Source organism: Marmota marmota, unplaced genomic scaffold (assembly GCF_001458135.2).
Source record: "Marmota marmota marmota unplaced genomic scaffold, marMar, whole genome shotgun sequence".
NCBI classification, from domain to species: Eukaryota; Metazoa; Chordata; class Mammalia; order Rodentia; family Sciuridae; genus Marmota; species Marmota marmota.
The window spans coordinates 19,563,109-19,585,087 of record NW_025999968.1 but is presented as its reverse complement, the minus strand read 5'-3'; the positions used below and the strand labels follow the sequence as shown (position 1 = coordinate 19,585,087).

General features: G+C 36.9%; 1 long non-coding RNA gene across 6 annotated transcripts in view; it reads right to left on the bottom strand.

Moving 5' to 3' along the window:
• Positions 1 to 21,979, bottom strand: part of LOC107136370 — a 41,925-nt gene that overhangs the window by 16,467 nt on the left and 3,479 nt on the right. For all 6 annotated transcript variants that reach the window (XR_007347685.1, XR_007347686.1, XR_001502683.2 and 3 more), the window contains exon 2: positions 18,443 to 18,532. This is a non-coding gene — a long non-coding RNA (uncharacterized LOC107136370). The remainder of the gene's footprint in view (positions 1 to 18,442; positions 18,533 to 21,979) is intronic.

Genomic DNA, 21,979 nt, shown 5'->3' with positions numbered 1-21,979 from the left:
TATAGAGAGTTAATAAAGAATAATGAGATGGAGAAAATCTTGACAACCTCCATTTAAAAAAAAAACAGAAATAATTTCTTTAAAACCATTTGGGTGTGATGTTTTAAGGCAAAACTTACCAATTAAAAAAAAAAACAACTTAACCAAGATGCGTTGGACCTCTCTGGTTATATGATGCTTCTATTTTTATCTGTATACACACAAGAACCTCTACGTATATACAGAGATATATGGAGAGATATATGTATGTCTATATCCTATACTAACAGCAAAGCAATAAGAATGACTTTTGTCTTTTAAGTCTTATGGTTTACACTGTGACAAGAAGAGAAAGTACTTCTAACCTCAAAATAGCAATAAAACTAAGATATCATAAGTAAAGGTAGCCTGTGCAAAGTCACACAAGATGGAAAGTTGTTACTAAAACCCAACTCCCTTGGCACCATCATCTAGTTCCTTGTAGCCAGAATCTCTCTGAGATATTGTCTAGTTTCCACCAATGGGGCCAAGGAACATGCAGATCTGATCCTGCATGGGTATGGCAGTGTTAGAATAGTTAAGGGGACATAAAGGGACAAAGTCAGATACCCTATTCTATACATACACACTGCACACTGCTGCCTCCAGGTCAATCATGTTGACATTTGTCTTAATCAGCTTTTGTTGCTGTGACCAAAATACCTGACAAGAACAATTTAGGGGAGGGAAAGTTCATTTTGGTTCATAATTTCAGAGGTTCAGTTCATGGTTAGCTGACTCAGCTCTGAGCCCAAGGTGAGGCAGAATATCATGGCAGAAGGGCGTGGCAGAGGACAGCAATGCAGGACATGACAACCAGGAAGCAGAGAGAGAGCTCTGTTCGTCAGGGACAAAATATAAATGATGAAACATACCCCCCACTGACCTACTTCCTTCCTGCAATTACTCTACTTGCCTGAAATTACCACCCAGTTAGTTCACATCAGTGGACCAGCCCACTGGTCAGGTATTACCTCTCAGCATCTAATCACTTCACCTCTGTGCAGTCTTACATTGTCTCACTTGTGAGTTTTGGGGGACACCTTCTACCTAAACCATAACACACTCATTCCCCAGAATTCTTTTTATGATAAAAGAACCCCAGTATTTTAGCCGAGCCCCTGCTCTCCCCCTTCACCTTTCCTGTAGCAGATATGTAGAAACAGAGGAAAGCTGTCATGAACCATGTGGACAAGGACAAGCCCTAGTGATAGTGAAGCAACAAACTAGAAGGATCCTGGAGCCCCAACTATGTGGAACCAACCTACCAGTCTGAACTGCTGAAGCCTTGACTGTTAATAGCCTGAGGAATAAACTAAATCTTATTTTAGTCACTTTCATTTTTGGTCTCTGTTAGACCACCTGAACCTATAATTTAATAAATATATTTGTCTTCCCAAATTAGTCATTTGCACATGTTGTGATTTGATAACGCAAATTAGTCATTTGCACATGGTTGATAGCTCTCCATTGCATACAAAATGCATTCCAAAACCAGGACATATGGGATCTCACAATGTGGACAGTACCTACCTCTGGCTCTTCACTTCCACTGCTTCTTTTCACACCACCACACTGATGCATTCATTGTTTCTTGAACATTCCTTCACTATCCATTCTCCTCTCAGACTCTCTGCAATCCATTCTAATTTCTAAAAGTGACTTTATTCTTTCAGTGCACTGTTTACAAGGTACCTTTGAACCCACAGTACCCTAAGCCCAGAAAATGCTTAATATTGTGTTGTTGAAAAAGGAAAGCAGTGGAGGAGAGTAGAAGGAGGAGGAAAAGGAGGAAGAGGAGGAGGAAGATATAGAAGAAAGAGTAGGAGAAGGAGAAAATGATTGGGAATGGTGACTACTGTGTTTCAATGATGATGGAGCAGTGTATGTGAGAGGTTCAAAATAGAAACTGTAAGGTTATGGAAGACTGGAGGAAGCACTGTAGCCATGACATGTTTTGTGTCTTTCATGAACTTTCTATTGGATTGTTTATATTTATTCCTTGGGAAAGCAATTAGGCATATGAGAAATGTTAGGAAATTGGTTTCCACTCATTTACTGAGCTATTTTCTCCTCATGTACAGTTATTTGAATAAACCACAAAATCAATTTTCTATGGGCAATGCCAAGATGTCTTTGAGCATTTTAGGATACTCAGAGTGGCTATTTGAAATTGTATTTACTTCTCAGGATAATCTTATTGGAAATTAAAATCCCAACATATTGGGATATTTGAAAGGAGCCCCATTCGGTTTTCATTTAGGACTTTCTGTGTTATTTTCCCAGCATAAAACAGCTTTGTCTAGGCATTATATTAAATTATCCTCATTTCTTAGAGAAAGTTTATTTGAGTATTGGAAAAGGTGAGGTAGAGAAAATTAGTGATAGAGTCCTATGAAACAATGTAATTTCATTTAAAGGAAGATTTCATGAAGCAGTGGTTAACCAAATGTCATTAACATTAACCTTTGTGCAAATAAGACTGAAGAATTGGGATTTTTCTCTGACTTGAAGTTTTCATGTGTTTATCCCCAAATCTATGTTCCCAAATATTCTCAATATTCTGGAAGAATGTTTCTTCTAGTATCCCCTAATAGCAAAAGAGCAGGTGTCCCTAATAATAGCTTTCAGAAGTATGTACTGTCTACACACACACACAAAAAAATGGGGTTTCCGTTGCCATGCACTGAATGCAAACAACTATATATAAAGTCCCCTTTGTAGCAGGTTTCACCTAAGGATGAAGATAATGTGAGTTTCATTGGGGAGGTCCGGGATGATCCTCTTGCTCTCCGCAACTAGGAAAGATCAGGTCCTCTGGAAAGCAGACTCAACCTATATTTTTTATTGTATGGAGAATGAGATGTCATAATTGCATTCTTCTTTAAGGCTGAGTAATATTCCATTGAGTATATATACCACATTTCCTTTATCCATTGTTCTGTTGAAGGGCATCTAGGTTGATTCCATACTTTGGCTATTGTGGGTTGAGCTGCTATGAACATTGATGTGGCTGCATGACTGTACTATGCTGTTTTTAAGTCCTTTAGTTATAAACCAAGGAGTGGTATAGCTGGGTCAAAGGGTGGTTCCATTCCAAGTTTTCTGAGGAATTTCTATACTGCTTTTCATAATGGCTGCACCAATTTGCAGTCCCACTAGTAACAAATGAATGTACCTTTTTCCCCACATCCTCGCCAACATTTATTGTTGCTTGTATTCTTGATAATTGCCATTCTGACTGAAGTGATATGAATCTTAGAGTAGTTTTGATTTGAATTTCTCTAATTACTAGAAATGTTGAACATTTTTTTTCATATATTCATTGATAAATTGTGTTTATTCTGTGAAGTGTCTGTTCAGTTCCTGAGCCCACTGCTAAGCAAAATAAGCCAATCCCAAAGAATCAAAGGCCAAATGTTTTCTCTGATGTGTGGATGCTAATTCACAATAATGGGAGGCTAGTGAAAAATAGAGATACTTTGGATTAGGTAGAGGGGAGTGAAAGGAGGGGAAGGGGTATAGGAGTAGGAAGGACAATAGCATAAATTGGACATTAATACTCTATGTATGTATATGATTACATGACTGGTGTGATTCTACATCATGTACAAGAAGAATAAGAAGTTATATACTCCATTTATGTATGACGTGTCAAAATGCATTCTACTGTTATGTATAACTAATTAGAACAAATAAAGCAATAAAAAAAGAAAATGAGATATGTTATAATACCCTTAAACTGGGATGCTTGCAATCCACCCAAATAGAGTATCATTCAAAGCAGACTCAGGTTTGCTTTGGATATGTATTTTCAGGCCCACTGTAGTACACCACAATTTACTAAGATATTAATTAAATATATAGATACCTGACACTTCTTTCTTTATAAAATTAAAATTATGATTCATGATTTAATGCCCAAAACTCTTGTTTGGTACACAAGGTACTTTAAGGACAACATCAATATTATATATATATATATATATATATATATATATTACATTTTATAGCTTCAAATTTATTATATCATAATACGGTGTGTTATTTATGTGTGGTTGTCTTATCATATTTTTGGAAAATGTGTTATTTCACATTGCCAATGTTTTGATAATACACATTTAATTCAACAAGCCTCAATTTTGCACCTTCTAACTTCCAAGCTTATATCACACTGTAAACATATTTACCAAAGTTAACCAAGGTATTTTTCCATCACAACCTTATACAAATATCCATTAGATCATAAATCTCATGTCTATCACATTAATATACTGTCTTTCTCTACACAATATTTTTAGTAAATGAAAGGAGGTTATAAACATCTATATCAATTAAAACTAGGACAATTACCAAAGATTATCCTTGGCTGTATGATTCTATAAACCTGGGTAAGTTTACAGGCTTTTTCTGTTAAAGCAGGTGCCCATTTCCAGTCACCAGATATGTCATGGAAGAGTACCCACATCATGTGGAAGTACATCAACCAAACTATAAAGCAGCAAGGGATAAGCCAGCCTGCTTCCTTTTACACAAGGGGGTATTCTCCCCTGATACTTCGTGTTTGTATTAATCTGCTGATGGTTCCCATAGACGGAAGCTATCCTTATGTGCCCTCAACTTTTGTAACCACGTGCTGCCCACTCTTCTTGTTCCACAGACACGCCTTAAGGTCTTTCAGCCAACATTAACTTGCGTCTCCTAGTTGACCCTTTCCCTGGAATACATCCTCGTCTCATCTTTTTCTCCCAGACGATCTGCTCTTCATAGACAGTATGTCCAAACAACTCCAATTTGTATTCCATGACCTTTCCAACAACCCACACACCCTCCTAAATGGATGTTTTACTCATATAGTCATGATGCTTTTCTTGTTGCCCTAGGATTCTCTGTATTAAAATGTTTAGAGACCAGTGCATCAGTTTTTTAATCATGGACTTAAGAGCTAAGATTTATTGTATGCTTGAAGTGTGACAGATAAATGATAAGAATCTCATTTAAACCACATTGCAATATTTAGAGGTCAGTGTTAACCCTACCACATGTACAAAGAAACAGCGTTGGACATTTGGAAGAATTTGCCCAAACACTTTGCTGGTGATGGGTCAAACATAAACTTTCACTTACATTCATCAGACTCTACCATTCACAGTGCAACAAGGAGCACTATTCCTGTATCTAGTAATTCAACAGAAGGAGTTTACCATTAGATATTAGTCAAAACAGTGTTAGAAGAGCCCAAAGAAAAAATACTGGAAAGTGAGGCAACCAATTGGAGAATTTCCAACTGCAGGAGACTCCCGAGATCCCCAGATCTGATGAACCAAAGAAAGAAATGATGTAATTAGAACTCAAGAGCTAGAGGCAAGGTCAAAGCTACTACCAGCAGGCTCAGACTGTGGGAGTTAGGACCATGAAGAAGAAGCTATCAGGAGCTGGATTTCCAGAGAAGACACAGTCACTAGACACCCCTAAAGTAAAGAGAGGTAAAAAGGTAAGTACCTGGGCTTTTCTCTCCCTCCCACCCTCCTGCCCGCTGCCATTGCCTTCCAGTGCTACTCCTAGGAAAAAATCTGATTGGTAAGGAAAACTTAGAAGTAATTTGCAAAGAAAGAAGGGAAGGACAAGGAGTGGATTGAAGAATAAACATGCAAAGGCCCACTTGACACCAAAGCCCAAGCTGATTTTCTAAGCCATGACTCCTGCCATGCATCACCCACGTCCAGTACTGACAACTGATTGCAGCCTATGGCTGCAACAGAGTCAGCCACCCACTTATGCATTGAATAATGCCTGTTCTTCCTCCTGAGCATTGCCATGCACTTCGCCCAGTGAACAGAACACAATGGACACTCAGTGAATAACTAGTCTGCTTCCCCAACCCCCAAAATGTGGACTAAGCCAATCTAATTATCTGTAGCTAGAAACTAAATACAAAGAAGAAAAGTCATTCTTTCCCAGGATATAAGGAAGGCATGGGAATAGCATGACTTTTTAACTTTGGCCTTTATGTGACATTGCTTTGTGAATTTATTGCTAAAGCAGTTTCATGATTCAGACGACCAGGAGTTCACCATGCAAGCCAAAAATCTGTTTAGGTAGCCTGTTTAGGTCTTCAGAGAGCTGACTGTAACTACCCACCTGCCTAAACATCTCTCCTTCTGAAGAGAAGAAAGTGTCGTGGATACCACTTTAAAGCTGTTGAAAAGTCACTCGCTCGGCTTTTTTCTTACAACAATTGATATTATTGTTGGAATTCATTACTTCTCAAGTGTCCTCTATTTAATCTATTTCACATTCATAAAGAGTATGAAATCCAAAACCAGCACAGACTCAATTATCCTCATTATTTGATCTTAAATGTATTCCCTAACATATAGAAGAGGGAATATTTGGGGGAAATGTTGATGGATCTAAAGCATCAGAGTGACAAAGTTCCCAATACTGGATACTCATCCAAACATATTTAATTCCCTTCATTATAAAAATTACACGAGAAATTTCATAAGAACCATCTTACTCGCAGAATTCTAGGTATTTCCTGTTCTCAAGGGCAGAGAAATACTGCAAAATCAACATTTTTTTAATGATATTTCAGTACTGTCTCTCTTGGCTGAAAAAAAGCAAAAACAAGAGACACATAAGAATGAAAAAAAGAAAACAAAAGGTTAATTAAATGTTTTCAACCCTTCAATATTTGGTTTTTATGTGAAATCTTTAAGACGACTTGTATTTTATACAAACAAGTTTGCCTTTCGGTGACAACATCACAAATAAACTGAAATAAATATATTTGCTTCCTCTAAGTTTAATTCTTCTCTGATTACTATAATGAGAATTGAGCATTAATGTTTCAGTGTAAAGACCAAACACCACTTAATTCAATTGTTTGGTGTTTCTACATTTTAGAATAAAAATCTACCTGCTACTATTCATTTGGAATACAGTCTTAGATAAGCTCATTTGAACTGGTGGCAGATTATAATGTTTATTAAAGTCTGTGAAATGAATTCACATTGAATATGATCCCTTGGTCTGAAAGCTGAGAATCAAGCCAGCATAAACTTCAACTTTTCTGGCAGTAAAGTTAAGAATTTCTCTCAATTTCAGACACCCTCCCAATCACCACCCCACCAGACACACACACACACACACACACCATTTTTCTCTATCATATTACCCAGAATACTACTATAAAGAATAGACTACTCCCCATTGCTTTCCTACTCCTATGATTGCTCTGTATCAAGGAGGCACTGACCCCTGCAGGCTGTATTCCCCAGGTCCCCAGCAAGCTTCTGGCTTTAGCTAATGAGATGCGACTTGTAAGGATATTCGAGAGCAAGAGAAAAGGACCAGTCTGGGAATTTCTACCTCTATTTCTGCTCCATGGCAGAAATACATGGCAAGAAAGACGCTCTGTAGTTCCAAATTTCACAGGATGACCCCAGAAACCCTTGGGATCCCATAAAAATGTCCATCCCTTTTGTGTCCCTTGATAAGGCTTCCCTTGTTGCTAATATCTGGGTTGTTTCCTATTTGGTTTCTAAGGTCTCCCATCATATGTGTATAACCAAGTCCATCTATTAAATAATCTGGGTGGTTTCTGTTTTCCTGGTGGGAAACTGACTAATACGGATAGTTTCCATCAATGCTCATAAGGATAATAACTCACTATTTTCTATCACCCTCACACTGACATTGACAGGAGAAACAAAAACCATGACAGAAAACAAAAAGAAAAGAGAGGAGGGTGTCTCATGTGCCTCCGAGGGTGGTTCTCTGTAGAGATTACTATCTGGGTCTTTTTGCTTCTTCATCATTTACTCCAGAATGAAAGTAGTTCTGTCTAATATCAGTCATAACATCCCCAAATACCCCAACACTGTCCCCATCAGAATGTTACTTCTCGCAACTTAGATTGGGATAGCTCATGGCTGGCTGGTTCATCTGAAGTTCTGGATCATAAGCTCTCTCGGCTCTCTCCTGACTCACAGAAAGAATCGAATGGCCAAGGACTTCCCAGGAACTTCATTGGGAAGTTCGGTTACAATTTTTTGGAAAGTATATCTTTAGGCCTGAGAAGCCTCACATCTGACATTGTGGGCCAGCATTGGCCCTCAGAAGTCCAACTTGCCAGCAAAAAGACCAACCTCCAGAAGCTTCCGTGTTTCCATCTGTAGATTGCAAAAGCATGACTCAGCCAACTCTGTACCTCACTTTCCACCTGGGCTCCAAGGAAGCGCTGCCCCCCAAATCTCTGATTTAGTCAGCTTTTTCATCACTGTGACAAAATACCTGACAAGAACAACTTTTGAAAGGAGGAAAGATTTATTTTGGCTCACAGTTTAATAGGTTCAGTCCATAGTCAGCTGACTCCATATCTTCAAGCTCAAGGTGAAGCAGAACATCATGGCAGAGGGCACAGCAGAGGAAAGCAGCTCAGGACACAGCAACCAGGAAGCAGAGAGAAAGAGAGTTCCATTGACCAAGGACAAAATATTAACCCAGAGTCATATCCCATGGCCTCCTTCCTCCAGCCATACTCTAGCTGCCTATAGTTACCACCCAGTTAATTCACATCGATGGATTAATCCACTAGTTATATAGCCCACTCATTTCACCTCAGAACATTCTTACATTGTCTCACACATGAGCTTTTGGGGGACACCTCATACATAAATCATAACCATCTCTAAAACTCATGAATAGTCAGTTTTTTGAAACTCACTTCTTTAACCATATGAATTGAAAATAGTCCCCTGAACTAAATGTGAGTTAACCATTCTCGTTTCTTCCTCCCCAACCCCAAAACAAAACAAAAAATGACCAAAGATATCAAGAGATTTAAAAGTGCCTTAACAGTAATGAGTTAGATAACTAGGGATAAGGGGGACATTGTGGGAATTGATACAAGATTCAGCCTCTTAACATCATATATTCCTGCTCCCTGAGAGAGGTGAATGTGTAAATACAACTTTAGCTCTATGTACAAAGTGCCAAGGCACAAGAAAGAAGAGAGAAGTCAGTCCATCTGGGGAGCCTCACATCTGACATTGTGGGCCAGCATTGGCCCTCAGAAGTCCAACTTGCCAGCAAAAAGGACGGTCGTTTGTCCAACCCTGGCCCCAGCAAACAGGTCATGAGCACAAGAGTTCAGAGAATATCAGTGTGTCTGATGTTCACTGAAACATCACATAAATTTCAGCCACACTATCAGTCAGTTTGGGCTGTTATTACAAAATACCATAGACCCAGTGACTTACAAACAACAAAAATGTGTCTAATAGTTCTGGAGGCAGGAAGTCTGAGATCAGGGGGACAGCATGGTCAATTCTGATAAAGGACTTCTCCCAGCTGGCAGATGGCTGACTTCACATATGTCCTTACACAGTAGAAAAGGGCAAGAGAGCTCTCTCGGGTCTCTTTTATAAAGTCACTAATCCCTCTTGTGAACAGCCAGCCTCATGACCTCATTACTTACCCACATCACACCTCCTCATGTTATCACCTTGGAAGTTAGGAATCCAACACAGAATTGGGGAGGACACAAACATTCAGTCCACTGCACATAGGCATTAAGGAAACTCAAAAATTCTTCCATTTTTTTCAATCCCTTTTTAGGCCTTGGTTGTTGTTCTTGTTTCTGTTCATTTGTCCTAAATATCTGAGCTCTACAAAAAAGTTCTAAGTATATTCACTGTGAATAAATGTTCTTCCTGCCAACATTTACTGCTGTGAGAAGTACTACACAGTACAAAAGGATCTAGAAGATGAGCATTTATTCTGAGTTCACAGGCCTGATGATTATTTTTTATATTTTTATTTTGCAAAGCTTCACAAAACGCTCTGATTTCCTTTTTCTCGATGGGTTTTCCTATTCCTTCTTAAATGAAGGCATTAATATTTATAACTAATTCCTGGTTGTGTTGATGAAATGCATTAGCATGGATATTCAGCCCTTGTAAAGCCTTTTGGTTCTAGTTTTTGAGTAGACAGCTGATCTTGAGATTTAACACTCACAGCTAGTACTTGCACTATGATTCAATGAATTCTTTTTTTTTCTTTCTTTTCTTTCTTTTTTATTTTTTTTTTTTGCTCCCATTGATGCTACAAAATTCCAGTACAGGCCTAGTCTTTAACAAATACATAGCTAGAATGCTTTATTCCTGAGCTGCATGTACATTTAGCTTATGAGAAAGAATGATATTCATAGTAATTTGAAGAACTTCCGGAGGGGTCTCTATGAGCCATGATTTCCATATTAGTCCTTTTTTGGGGGGAAAAACAAGTCTAGGTTGCATACTTGAAATGCTTTCAATCAGCGGCTTCACATGCCAAGCTAAATCCGCTTTCTACTTCCCTGGTCAAATCTCTGAGATTTGTTAAGGACAGTGGACATTTTCAACTGGTCAGCCCCTATGGGGAGTCAGATGTTCCTATTCTAAGCTCTAAGAAAGATCCCTTGTACAAAATCAGCCACCTAAACTGTGCAGCTTTCTGTCAACTGGGCTTATGAGGGCTTAATTTCCATAATTCAGCTTGAGTTGGGGAGTTTGACAAACAGCGATCATGTATCACTTTGGAAATCTTACTGAGTCCATTGTTTGTCTACTTTAGTCTCTGAAAATTAGTAACTCTGTCTGGGACACCAAAGCCCTAGTCAAAGACCACAGTACTGTATCATAAAAGCAAAGGAGAGCAATTTCTGTGTCTACTTTTCAGGTGTAGGAAGGACTGTAGGATGAATCAGACATTATCACCCTATATACATATATGATTACATGGCTGGTATAATTCTACATCATATACAACCAGAATAATGAGAAGTTATACTCCATTTATGTATGATATGTCAAAATGCATTCTACTGGCATATATAACTAATTAGAACAAAAAAATAAAGCAAAGCAATATCATAAAGTGGTATAGGGAATAGAGGATGGCTTTTGGATCTAGACAAATGTACTTTTAAATCATAGTACTGTCACTAGCTGGAGAATCTTGTCTATTTCTTATTGTGAAATGGAAATATTAAGACCAGTATACTAAAATTGGTGTGAAATTTAGAAAAATATATATAAGTACAGCAGTTGCTATTATTATTAACAGTATTGTTTTTTGAGAGAGAAAAATAAACAGAATTCCATTAAATAACCACCCTAGTAAGAAGAGAAAGCATGCAGGTAGGAAGGTAAAGCAGACAGATCTCAGTGCCCAGGGGAAGCACCCCATTACCAGCAGAAATTCTATGGCTGTGAATTGAGAGGCCTGTAGCTCTCCCTGAAATGCTAAGGGCACACTGTGGAAATGACATACCAAGAAAGTTATTTAGTTGAGGGAAGTATGACTATCACCTAACTATACATCTTGTGCCTTTGGTTTAATCAAGTGTGTCTCACAGTAGCCTCGAACTATGAGAAAAAAGGGCCTTTGCCAAGTGAGTGATAGAGAGTGTGATGGCTGACCTCAGGGTAGCAAACACTCCAGGTTATATCCAAAACCATGGGGTCAGGTGGCACAAGAACAAAAGTATTTTGGAAGGCCTGAGAGTTGTCACCTTGTTATTTATTAATATCGTTTTTCAGCTGTTCCAGCTGATTTTTTAAGTAAACTTCCTCCTTGGTTCCTAATTCTTTTTCTTCTTGATTTTAATGAGTATTTCTATAAATTATTTGTAGCTATCTATGTAGTCATAGGCCAGGTCTATTAAACAAAGATTGTTTTAAAAAAAATAGCATGAAAGAATTGAAAATGCCATGACATCCTCACTGTTTGGCTCTTCCAAAAACTGTGCATATCTTCAGATAGTTTTCCCAGGCACACAGCTCTGAACTCAGTTTAAACTCAATAAATGCTTCTGGAACCTTTGCTGAAACTAAAGACCCATTCTGCCCTCCTTTAATTAACAGCATTACATTTTTTTGAAAGGGAATATAACACTTTTCATTATTATAGATAAGCACTTCTGATATAGATTAACAATTCAGGGATTACGCTCCAGCTTCCAGCATAGATTCAGGTATGAACTCCATGTACAGTAGTTTACAATTTTTAAGCAGCAGAAATCACACGGGGGAAAAAAAAAAGTGACCATGGTCTATAAACAAAAGATTAAATTATTTCCCCAGATGCAGCTCCTGAATTTTCAAGTTTGAAGAGTCATTTACCCAACTAAAGTTTATTACAAAGGCAGAGGTTTCATAATTAATCTGTAATTACAATTCATTATCTTGGCTGAGGGTGTAGTTCAATTGTACAGCAGCCCTTGCCTAACATGCATGAGGCCCTGGGTTCAATTCCCAGCATGATTTTTTTTTAAAGTTCATTACTTCTTTAAAATATTTAGTTTCCTATAGATGAAACTGAATCATTGAGTTTCAAGTGTTTGGGGGCTTCCTGCCAGATTAAACATGGAATTTATTGGGGGAAATCTCTGTCCTAAATTGGGGAAATTAAGATAGGGATGAGAAAGCCATCAAATTGTTGAACCTGAAAATATATTGTCCAGAGTGAAAAGCATTCAGGTAGACTATTCTTAGCCAAATGGCAAGGCTCAGTTCAATATGCCAGAAATCTACCGAATGGTTTAAGGCTAAAAATGTGAATAGGAATTCAGGCAAAGAAGTGCCCATTTATGTAAACTGTGAATTAGAAGGCTACAAATTAATTACATTTAGAAAAAAATGTAAGGTCAACCAGAAAAAGATCTAACTCAATCTTGAGTAAAATTGCTTATTTGAGGGAAAAAGTGAACAAAACTTCCCACTGAGTCAATGGCTATAAACATTTTCACTGGACTTTTGGAAAGTCTTAACACAGCAATATCACAAACATCTGCCAGTTTCCCTTTTTATGTGAAGAACTAAGCAAAATTTTAACTGACATTCATGACTTGGGATTCAAATCTGTCTCTTACTAGGGAAGTCCAGGGATGGCTTTACTATTAAATAACTAGCCTCCTGCTGGGGTTTTGGAAGTGTGGTTTGTAGTGAAGTATCATCAATATCGTCTAGGAACTCGAATCAGTACAAACTCTAGGGCCTCACTGATTCAGACTGCTAAATGGGAAACTCTTGGGGGTGATCCCAGACATTCGTATTACAAGTTTTACAACCACTGGCCTACAGACTTAGAGGTTGCAATGTAAAAGTGCTCCTACCTACATCTTATTCTCTTCTCTGAAACTGTCTGAAAAGAACAAAAAGGAAGAAAAACAAGGAAATTCCATTTTAAATGATATTAGCTACTACAATACCAAATCAAAAACTATGAGGAATATAGTGAGATTTGGATTCAATTGAGCATAATAGATGCATACCTTAACAGACCTCAGGCAGAGCGTGGAATCCTAAAACGGAAGGAGACACAGCCCTGAGGCGCCTGACCAGTGATTTCTTATTTGAAACAGCAAGTGGTAGAGAGTGACAGGCAAGGTGGAGCCAAATGAGGAATGAGGCCAACACGCCATCTTTAAAAGTAGTAGGCTGGTATGTGGCAAGGAGAGATGCCTCACAGCTACTGTTAAAAAATTGGTAAAGTACAATGAATAAACACTAATTCCCAGGACATAGCTCCATTGCAAGTAAACTGAAAGAGCATATCTATGTGGGAAAGTGAATGAAACTCTGTTGTCCCAGGCAGAAATTTTAGAAATAGAATTGAAACAGCATAACCATAATAAAGCTATCTGCTGCCCCAGCTTGCTCCCCAGCCCTTTCTCGGACTATGTTTCAACAAACAGCTGGCCCTCAAAGAATGGCCCCATTTAAAGATGGGAAAAAATATCAGAAAGCAGCTGGCATAACACCAACTTTGTATAGATACTACAAGAAAAAGAAAACTGAAAAAAATAACGTAAAAGAGACACAAAAAATCACATGCTACGATTATTGAAAAAATACAGGATTTAATCAAATACTTTTCAGTGATACTTTTTAAGTCAAAGAAATAGAGCCTTAAAAAAAATAAAAGCATTTAGAACAAAAGAGAATGGCTCACAGACCAAAAGGCAAGCCAATAGGCGGATATTAAAAGTGAGCTGGCAGAACTCAGCAAAAGAACAGAAGAAATAAATATGATCCATTCAGAAAGAAAATCTGCTTTAAGAAGCAGAAGCTTTTTAATGAATACCATCAAAGCTACAGAATTAATTATGGAGGTTAGATTTGAGAACACTGAATAAAATGAATAGAATAAAAATAAAGAAATCACTAGACAGAATAATTAAAGAAAAATGAAAAATGTATATAAAAGACAAATAAGGCCCAACATGCACATTCATGAAGAGAAGAACACCAACTATAAAAAAATAAAAAAGTTATAGTAGGAAAAAAACATTCCCAGTTAAGGTTAATTAATAATTAATAAGTTAAAATTCAAAGTAAAAGGTACTATATTGGTCAAAGGATGACAAAGATTTGTTAGTGATGAGTTATAAACTCTGTAATGATCTAACTATCCTGATTCTAAGCACCAAATAATATATTATTAAAATACATAAAGCAAAACTGGAAAAAAATGCAAAAAGAAACAGACATAAATGAATAGTAACAGAAAACATATACACAATCTCTGAAAGACGATATAGATCAAAAATATGTACCAATATAGAAAAAAGTTAAGTAACATAAATATTAATTTGGATGTCATATACATATATAAAAATCAATGAAGCAACTTTTAAAGGCACACAGAATACTTTCATATATATCTAAACAATAAAAATAAAAGCATATGAAAAATGTATTAAGTTATCAATATTATACCTCCTAAAGAAAATCTCAATAAATTCTCTAATATGAAATAGTATATTTTATTTATCATGTTTTATAACTAGATTGCTATTACACTTGACTTTACAATAAAAACTAAGGCCAACACATTGAGAACTGAAACATTCTCAAACAACTCCTGAGTCAAACAGGAAATCCACACTGAAATAGCCAAATCAGAAGACTGGGCCCTAAGTGTCCCAGGTGGAGTCTTTAGAAATATCTTCAAAATTAAAATATGAAAATGAATAAGGTTATGAATAACAAAATTCATATTTAAAGATAATTGTTATCCTACATACAAATAATAACTTATTATTTTTTTAAAGAGAACAAGAGAGAGGTGAAAATATCTCATTTTCAATAGCAAATTTATGAGTAAGGGCCTATCTAGCAAAACAGATTCCTGACATATAATGAAATAAATAATATAATATCAGAGATAGTTATGAATATATGAGAAGAGTCAAAACAGCAAGCAGGGTTTGGAAAAAGGTGTTACCCTAAAAATTAGTAACAGCAGAAAGCTGCTAATATCCTTAAACTGGAATAATAAAGGAAGGGACAATATGTACCCCTAGAGTAGTTTATAAACTAGACTCAAAAGGGAGCAAAAACTCAGACAGAACTGCCTGTTGGAAGCTGGGAGTATGGAGAGACCTGGAGCCACTGAGGAGACCAACCAGAGCTGCCACCAGCTGCAAAGGGGTGGGGAACACTCTAGAACCACCCCACCATCTTCCCTTCATATTGTTCCAGTACCTCCCACTGGCCAAACGGAAGCCACTGGATAGAGAATCTGGGAAGGTAGTTTACATGGTTTCATTATCTACCATGCAAACTACAGAGGGAAAGGCTTGGATCTGAAAGGAAACAGACACTATCATTAGCACAGCAACCATAAAAGAAAACCAAAAATTAAGAAAGAAATAGAAATTTAGCTCAATTTTTCATACTTTACCTAAAGGCCTTTAAGGGAAATGTGTCATATGTAAAGTATGTGTTTATTTAATTATTGTAAAATATGGGGGGAGGCAGGAATATTGTATATAAATAATATGTAGTAGAAGATGAGCTTCTCTCTCCTCCATATCCCCAATCCCTCTCTACAGAGTGACTGCTGTTAATTATTTTGTTTGCATCTGGAAATTTTTCATATATAAACATGAATATTTAATTTAAATGCTCATAAGCATAAAAATATATATTATCCTATCTCTGGTTTCTCTTTCACTTATGGATATGCATACACTGGAGACTGGTGATGATTTATTTTTTTAAAGATTCTACTTTTTTAATATGCAGGTGGTTTCCAGGTTTTTGTTGTTACAGACAATATATGACAAAGACAAGGGAATACTTCTAAAACTGTCAGGCTATTGTCTTTATATGTCAGGTATCTGAAACAATTCACTTAGCATGTATTGGGCCAGGGGCAATACCGCTACAAGCAGAGCCTAAGTTGGAGATGGGATTTAAAATTATGTCACAGAAATATGGAGCTCATTGCACTCATATCTCACAATCAATGTTATTTATGATTCATACCCATATGTATGGGAATGTTTGGAAGGACATGCAGATGTAGCCAATATGTGCATCTTTACCCCAAGGCAGTTGCACATACCAATGTTCTTATGCTTCCAAAAATAAATAAAACCTGATCCTCTCTGTTTTAGCCAGGCCAGCTCACTTGCCTCTGAAAAGTTTAAGCTTTCTGAGATTACTTAGTTGTATGATCTTGGAAAGGATCTTAATATCGACCTTGGTTTCTTATTAAAATGAAGGTGTCATATTAATCTACCCTCTTACATTTCAACACTTCTACTCTTTTCAGCTCTTGTTGTTACATTTTCAAGGTCAAATTCAAGCCCTGCCTTTTTTCAAATAAGTTTCAGAATGAGGTGGAAGATACCTTGAAAACCCATACACTAATATTGGAGATTTTCATACTGACTTCTCCCTGTAATTCTTGTATTCTCTCCTTGATTCTTGTGAAGCATTCGAAGTTCCTCAAGTCTCCTCCCAGGAAGAAAATCAAAAAGAATAAGATATTGAAGAGTGAGCATGAGAATGAAACTGTTAAACATTACATTAAATTTATACTGGTATAGTTTTTATGGTCTTCAAAAAGAATAAATTATGATGTGGCCTTAAAATAAAAGTTCTATTAGGCCATCAATTGCTGTCACATGAGAAAGCATGCAATTAAGACCATAAAAGTTGCCAAATTTTGGAAATGTTCATGGAATGTTCAAAGCTCAAAGAGTTCAAAGGGAATACACAGGCCTTGATGGACTATCAGGCAAATTCTGAATAGCTGACCATTAAAACTTTCAGACAATTTCTGAAGGAATCTGTTTAATTTTGAGTTACATGTAATTCAGTTAAGGAAAAGGCAAAATCAAAAGTTTAATCAAATTGGGGATAGTGGCATGTGACTCTTATCCCAGTGACTCAGGAGGCTAAGGCAAGAGGAACACAAGTTTGAGGCCAGCCTCAGTAACTTAGTAACATCCTGCCTCAAAATAAAAAAATAAAAAGGACTGATGTAGCTCAGTAGTAAAGCGCCCCTGAGTTCAACCTCTAGTACACCTCCCCCCCAAAAAAAGTTTAATCAAGTAAGAAATGAATATAAAACTCTAGTGTTCTTCAACACATTGAAAATTGTTCTCTTAATTCAAAAGGTGAAACTGCCAAAATTGCTCAGTAGTAAGTACGGAAAAACAATGAACCCTCATGTCCTCAAACACAACTGCCCAAGACCAAAGGTCATCCTGCAGAATCTTGACTAGCTGTGTTAAAAAATGCACAAGCTCAACTTTAGGCAATTAGAGGAAAATAGTGACAGATCTGCTTTAACAATGAGCTACTCTTGGTTTTAAAAATTATCTTTATGTCAAATACAGTGTTTTGGAAAGAAGACATTAAATAAATAGTTGTATTGAGAAAATAAGACAATTAGCTGAGATATGTTCCAGTAGATTTTATTGAGCTAAAAATGCTAAAAAAAAAAAAAATACTGTGAGGACATATAATTGGGATTAATTCATCGCAGGGAAGTCCTTAAAGGTTCTACATAAAAAGCCAAAGTTTAAATAAAATTGAAGGATGAGATGCAGATCCCCAGTCATGGAAGAAGGGAAGGGCAATCCAGTAAGAAAGAACAGCAAGCATGAAGGTACTGAAGCATGTTTGGAGAGAAAAGTGAAAAGTCTAGAATGATTTTTGGAGCACAGTATGTACATGTAGTGGAAGGAAATCAGCTAGACATGTAGGGTGGGACCAAATGTGCTGTGGAGTTTGAGGTATGCCCAAACACCATGGCCTCTTTAATAGCAAGAAACCACGCAAAGCTGTAGAGCCATATGTTTTATCACAGAACATTAATGACCACATGTTAACAGGGAGGAAACTGGAAAATAACCATCGGCCATGGCAATGACTCAAACATTCTCTTTCTATTTCAGTCTTCAGAGCACCAGTGTGCAAGATGACACTGGAGAGTTATACTTTCTTTATATCATATTAAAATAAGCAGAAGCCCAGCCATTCCAGCATTTTAAACACACTAAGATAAAAACGAATGAAATAGAAGTGATGGAGTTAAATCCACTTCTCAGAGGGTTCTACATCTCTACAATCTTTACCTCGTTAATGGAAGTGCATCCAGGAAATATGTAGATAGCAGGGTACTGGTGAAACCACAGGGGTCTCATCATTCCTGTGCTTCTGAGCTTCTGAAACCAAAGGAAGATTTGACTTCTTTTAGAACCTGTGAGAAGTAACTGTCTTTTCTTCAGCTGTATCCCTCTCTTTGCCCACCATACTAGCCCATGTTTGCTCATACATACATAACCTGGTCTTTACCAAATTCATGCCATATGCAATTCCCTCTTCACGCTATCTGCCTGATCAGCTTCTACCCACGTCTACTTCTCTTCCTGAATCAAGCATTACCGAGCATGTACAAGAAGCAGGAAATACATTTGATTACATAGTGGTGGTAGAACAAAAAAATGGAGCAAATACATATGGAACATCTAATATATCAATCACTGTGTTTAATTTTCAATAATTAATTAATTGTATTACCAGTGTTTGTGGGTCCAGACCAAATACATTCCGCTTTTCTCTTCACTCACTATAGTCTTATACAACCCCGACCCCTTACTCCCCTTATTCCTTCCACTATGTCTTCACTTCATTTATTAAAATCCTTATGTTCCTTATTTTATTCATCAAAGTCTTCTCCTCACATACTATTCCTCACCAAAACCAGGCTTTCCCTTGGACATCTCATAGATATAGATTATATATATATATATATATATATATATATATATATATATATATATAATTAATTAAGGAAATTTAAAAGATCTTTGCCGCTATTATGAAAAGCTCTTCTCTTCAGTTTCCTCAACTATCAAAAAGAGAAGTTTTCTGAATCATTTCTGTACTTTTTTCCAGGTATTTGATGATGAATAAGAATTCCCCTTAAACTCAGTTACTGACACATTACAGTTCTGATTTCTTAAAAGTGTCAGATGCATCATTTCTTCAAGAACTGTGGAAGAGAGAACATTAGGTACTTGAGAGGTGAGGACATTCAAATCACGATATTATACTGTCTGGGCCAAGATAATCATTAGCTTAAGTCTTTCAGACTCCAGGCCCTTTCCCTGCTGGGTAAGCCAACAAGCCACAGAGATCCATTCAAATGATGAATGGGACCCAAAAATATTAAAGCAAACATCAAAGATCAGCTAGTTAGGGCTGTAGCTAGGGGAGGTCTTACTGAATATGAATTGCTGTATTTTAGATGATGAAACCGGGCCATTTTGAAGTTTAAAATGTGGCGTTAGGTTCTAAAGAGAACAGCAGTGTTTATCAAACAGAATGTGTTTCAAAGACTTGATTACAAAATCCTGTGCCAGAAACTGGAATCTGGTCTCTAGAGAATTATTAAACTTTATTTATACTAGTTACATGAAAGCATATCTCAGCAAAAAATAATAATAATAATAATTAATAATGTTAGTACATTCAGACAACAAATGGTTCTTTGGAAACTTGGGTGTGAACCTTGTGAGTAGAGTGTTTCTGTGAGACATCAACTGGGTTGGATGTCTTGCTTTATTTGGGCTGGGATCATCAGGCTCCCTCCCTCCACATTCTGTCTTCTTTAAGGCTAAAACATATATGAGAAATATTCCATGCCCAAACCCCCAACTCGTGAAATTCAGAGGTCTGACTTGAACTTGATCTCAAGTTTGAGTGTTGTCAGGCAGCACAAAAGATGAAGCCGATGAAAGCAAGTATTGGAATGGAAGCAAAAATGAAAAGCAAAGACAGCCATATAGTCTCAAGAAATGAAAGCAGCTGAAATGGGAACGGCTCTCCTTGCTTACCCTTCAGAGACAAAGTGGCAGGAAATTGTGAGATTCCTCCCAGAGCCCCACTTGCAAGGAAGCCCATTTAGCAAATGGTCTGAGTTGTTGGATCTGTTGTTGTTGGTTTTCTTCCCTGGGAACACAGCACACTGGGGATTCAGCTGCACCACACAGTACAGTCCTCTAAACCCTCAGACATGTCAAGTGCAGACTGAGAACAGCTCCTTCAGGGTTTGCAAAGAGCCGTAACTCTCCTTCTTGGCCCACTCCTTCCTGGCATTCTTGAATTGCTGGGGGAAACCTTGCAAACCATCCATCAAGGCACTTAATGTTAGGGGCCACGCTTAGCTCAGCCTCACAATATCTATTCTGTGCTTTTGCTGCACAGGGAACCTGACAAAATTGGCAAGTCCCATGTTAAGCCATGAAACGTCTTCAGAGAGAGAAACACCTAAAATGCAGCTTTCATCTATTTACCAAAATTAGGTCATGTTTTTCACTCTTGACAAAGATTCTTCTCAACACCAAAAGAAAAAAAAATTGAAAAAGAATCTGGAATAATTTACAATAATATAAATATAAATAAAAATTTTCCCCAATGCATATCTGTTGGGGAAGGATTTTTTTATTATAATAGTATCATAATATTTAGCATTTATTGAGTACCTGATACATACCAAGCAGTACTCTTTACTATTTTACATGCATTAATTCATATAATCCCTCCAATAAGCCACAATAAATCAGTTGGGTCAACATTAGTATCATCTCTATTTCACATTGAAAGGAATGAGGTATGTCACATGTTTTTGGTCCTAGAACTTGAAAATAGAAGAAGTGAGGCTTTAACCCATATAGACTGGTTTCAGCCTTGGATTCTTAGCTGGTAGGTCATGTTTCTCATGCTTACCAAAGGATAGGAAGTTAAGCAGACAAATGAAAATCAAATTCAGCAGTTAAAAAATTATTTTGAATTTTAAGCCCTAATAATTGGTTCCATAAGAATCTATAAAAATCCAATTTCTTTTTGGGGGCTCTATAGGTGGGGGCATAGGTACAAAAGGCATCTTTGGGATCCTTCACTTCAGACTCAGCATTGCTGTGTCACAGTGGGCTTCAGCAATGCTCTCTGTGTTCACTACACGTGGATGAGTGGAAAGAAAAAGCGAATGAATATATAGCTGGAGCAAGTGTTCTTCTGTTGATAATAAGCTACATGCATTAGGAATTGTGTCTGTCTGGCTCACTGTTGAGTCTTCATTGTCTAATATAGTTCCTGCCTACTGCAGACACTATTTTCTGAGTGAATAAACTCAGCTATGTTTCCATATGCCATTTATGATTACTGTGACTATATCACGTGTAAATACCTTTATTTTATTATGGACAGGGTTTTTAATGGTTGCAAGTTGATAGAAAACAAAAAGTATACTTGGTGAAATACACAAATGACAGCAGGAAAGACTATGAATGCTATATTTTTAAAAGAAAAAGTAATTTTTGCTTAAATCTAACTGAAATAAGCCTGACATACACTGTAGACATAATGGAAAATGATCAAAGAAAATACAGATGATGTTTCTTTAAAGAATTTTTAACAAATTAGGGGCTCAAATAAATTAGAGTCTTTCATTATAATTTACATCTGCCAACTCTTTGTTAGAAAGATTTATTTTAGTGAATATAATTTTTATGATACCAACTTTATTGCCAACAAAGCTTTGAAAAATGTAGTCTATTAAATAGGATAATGATCCCTATTGAAGACTGCACTAAAATAGTAAATATATA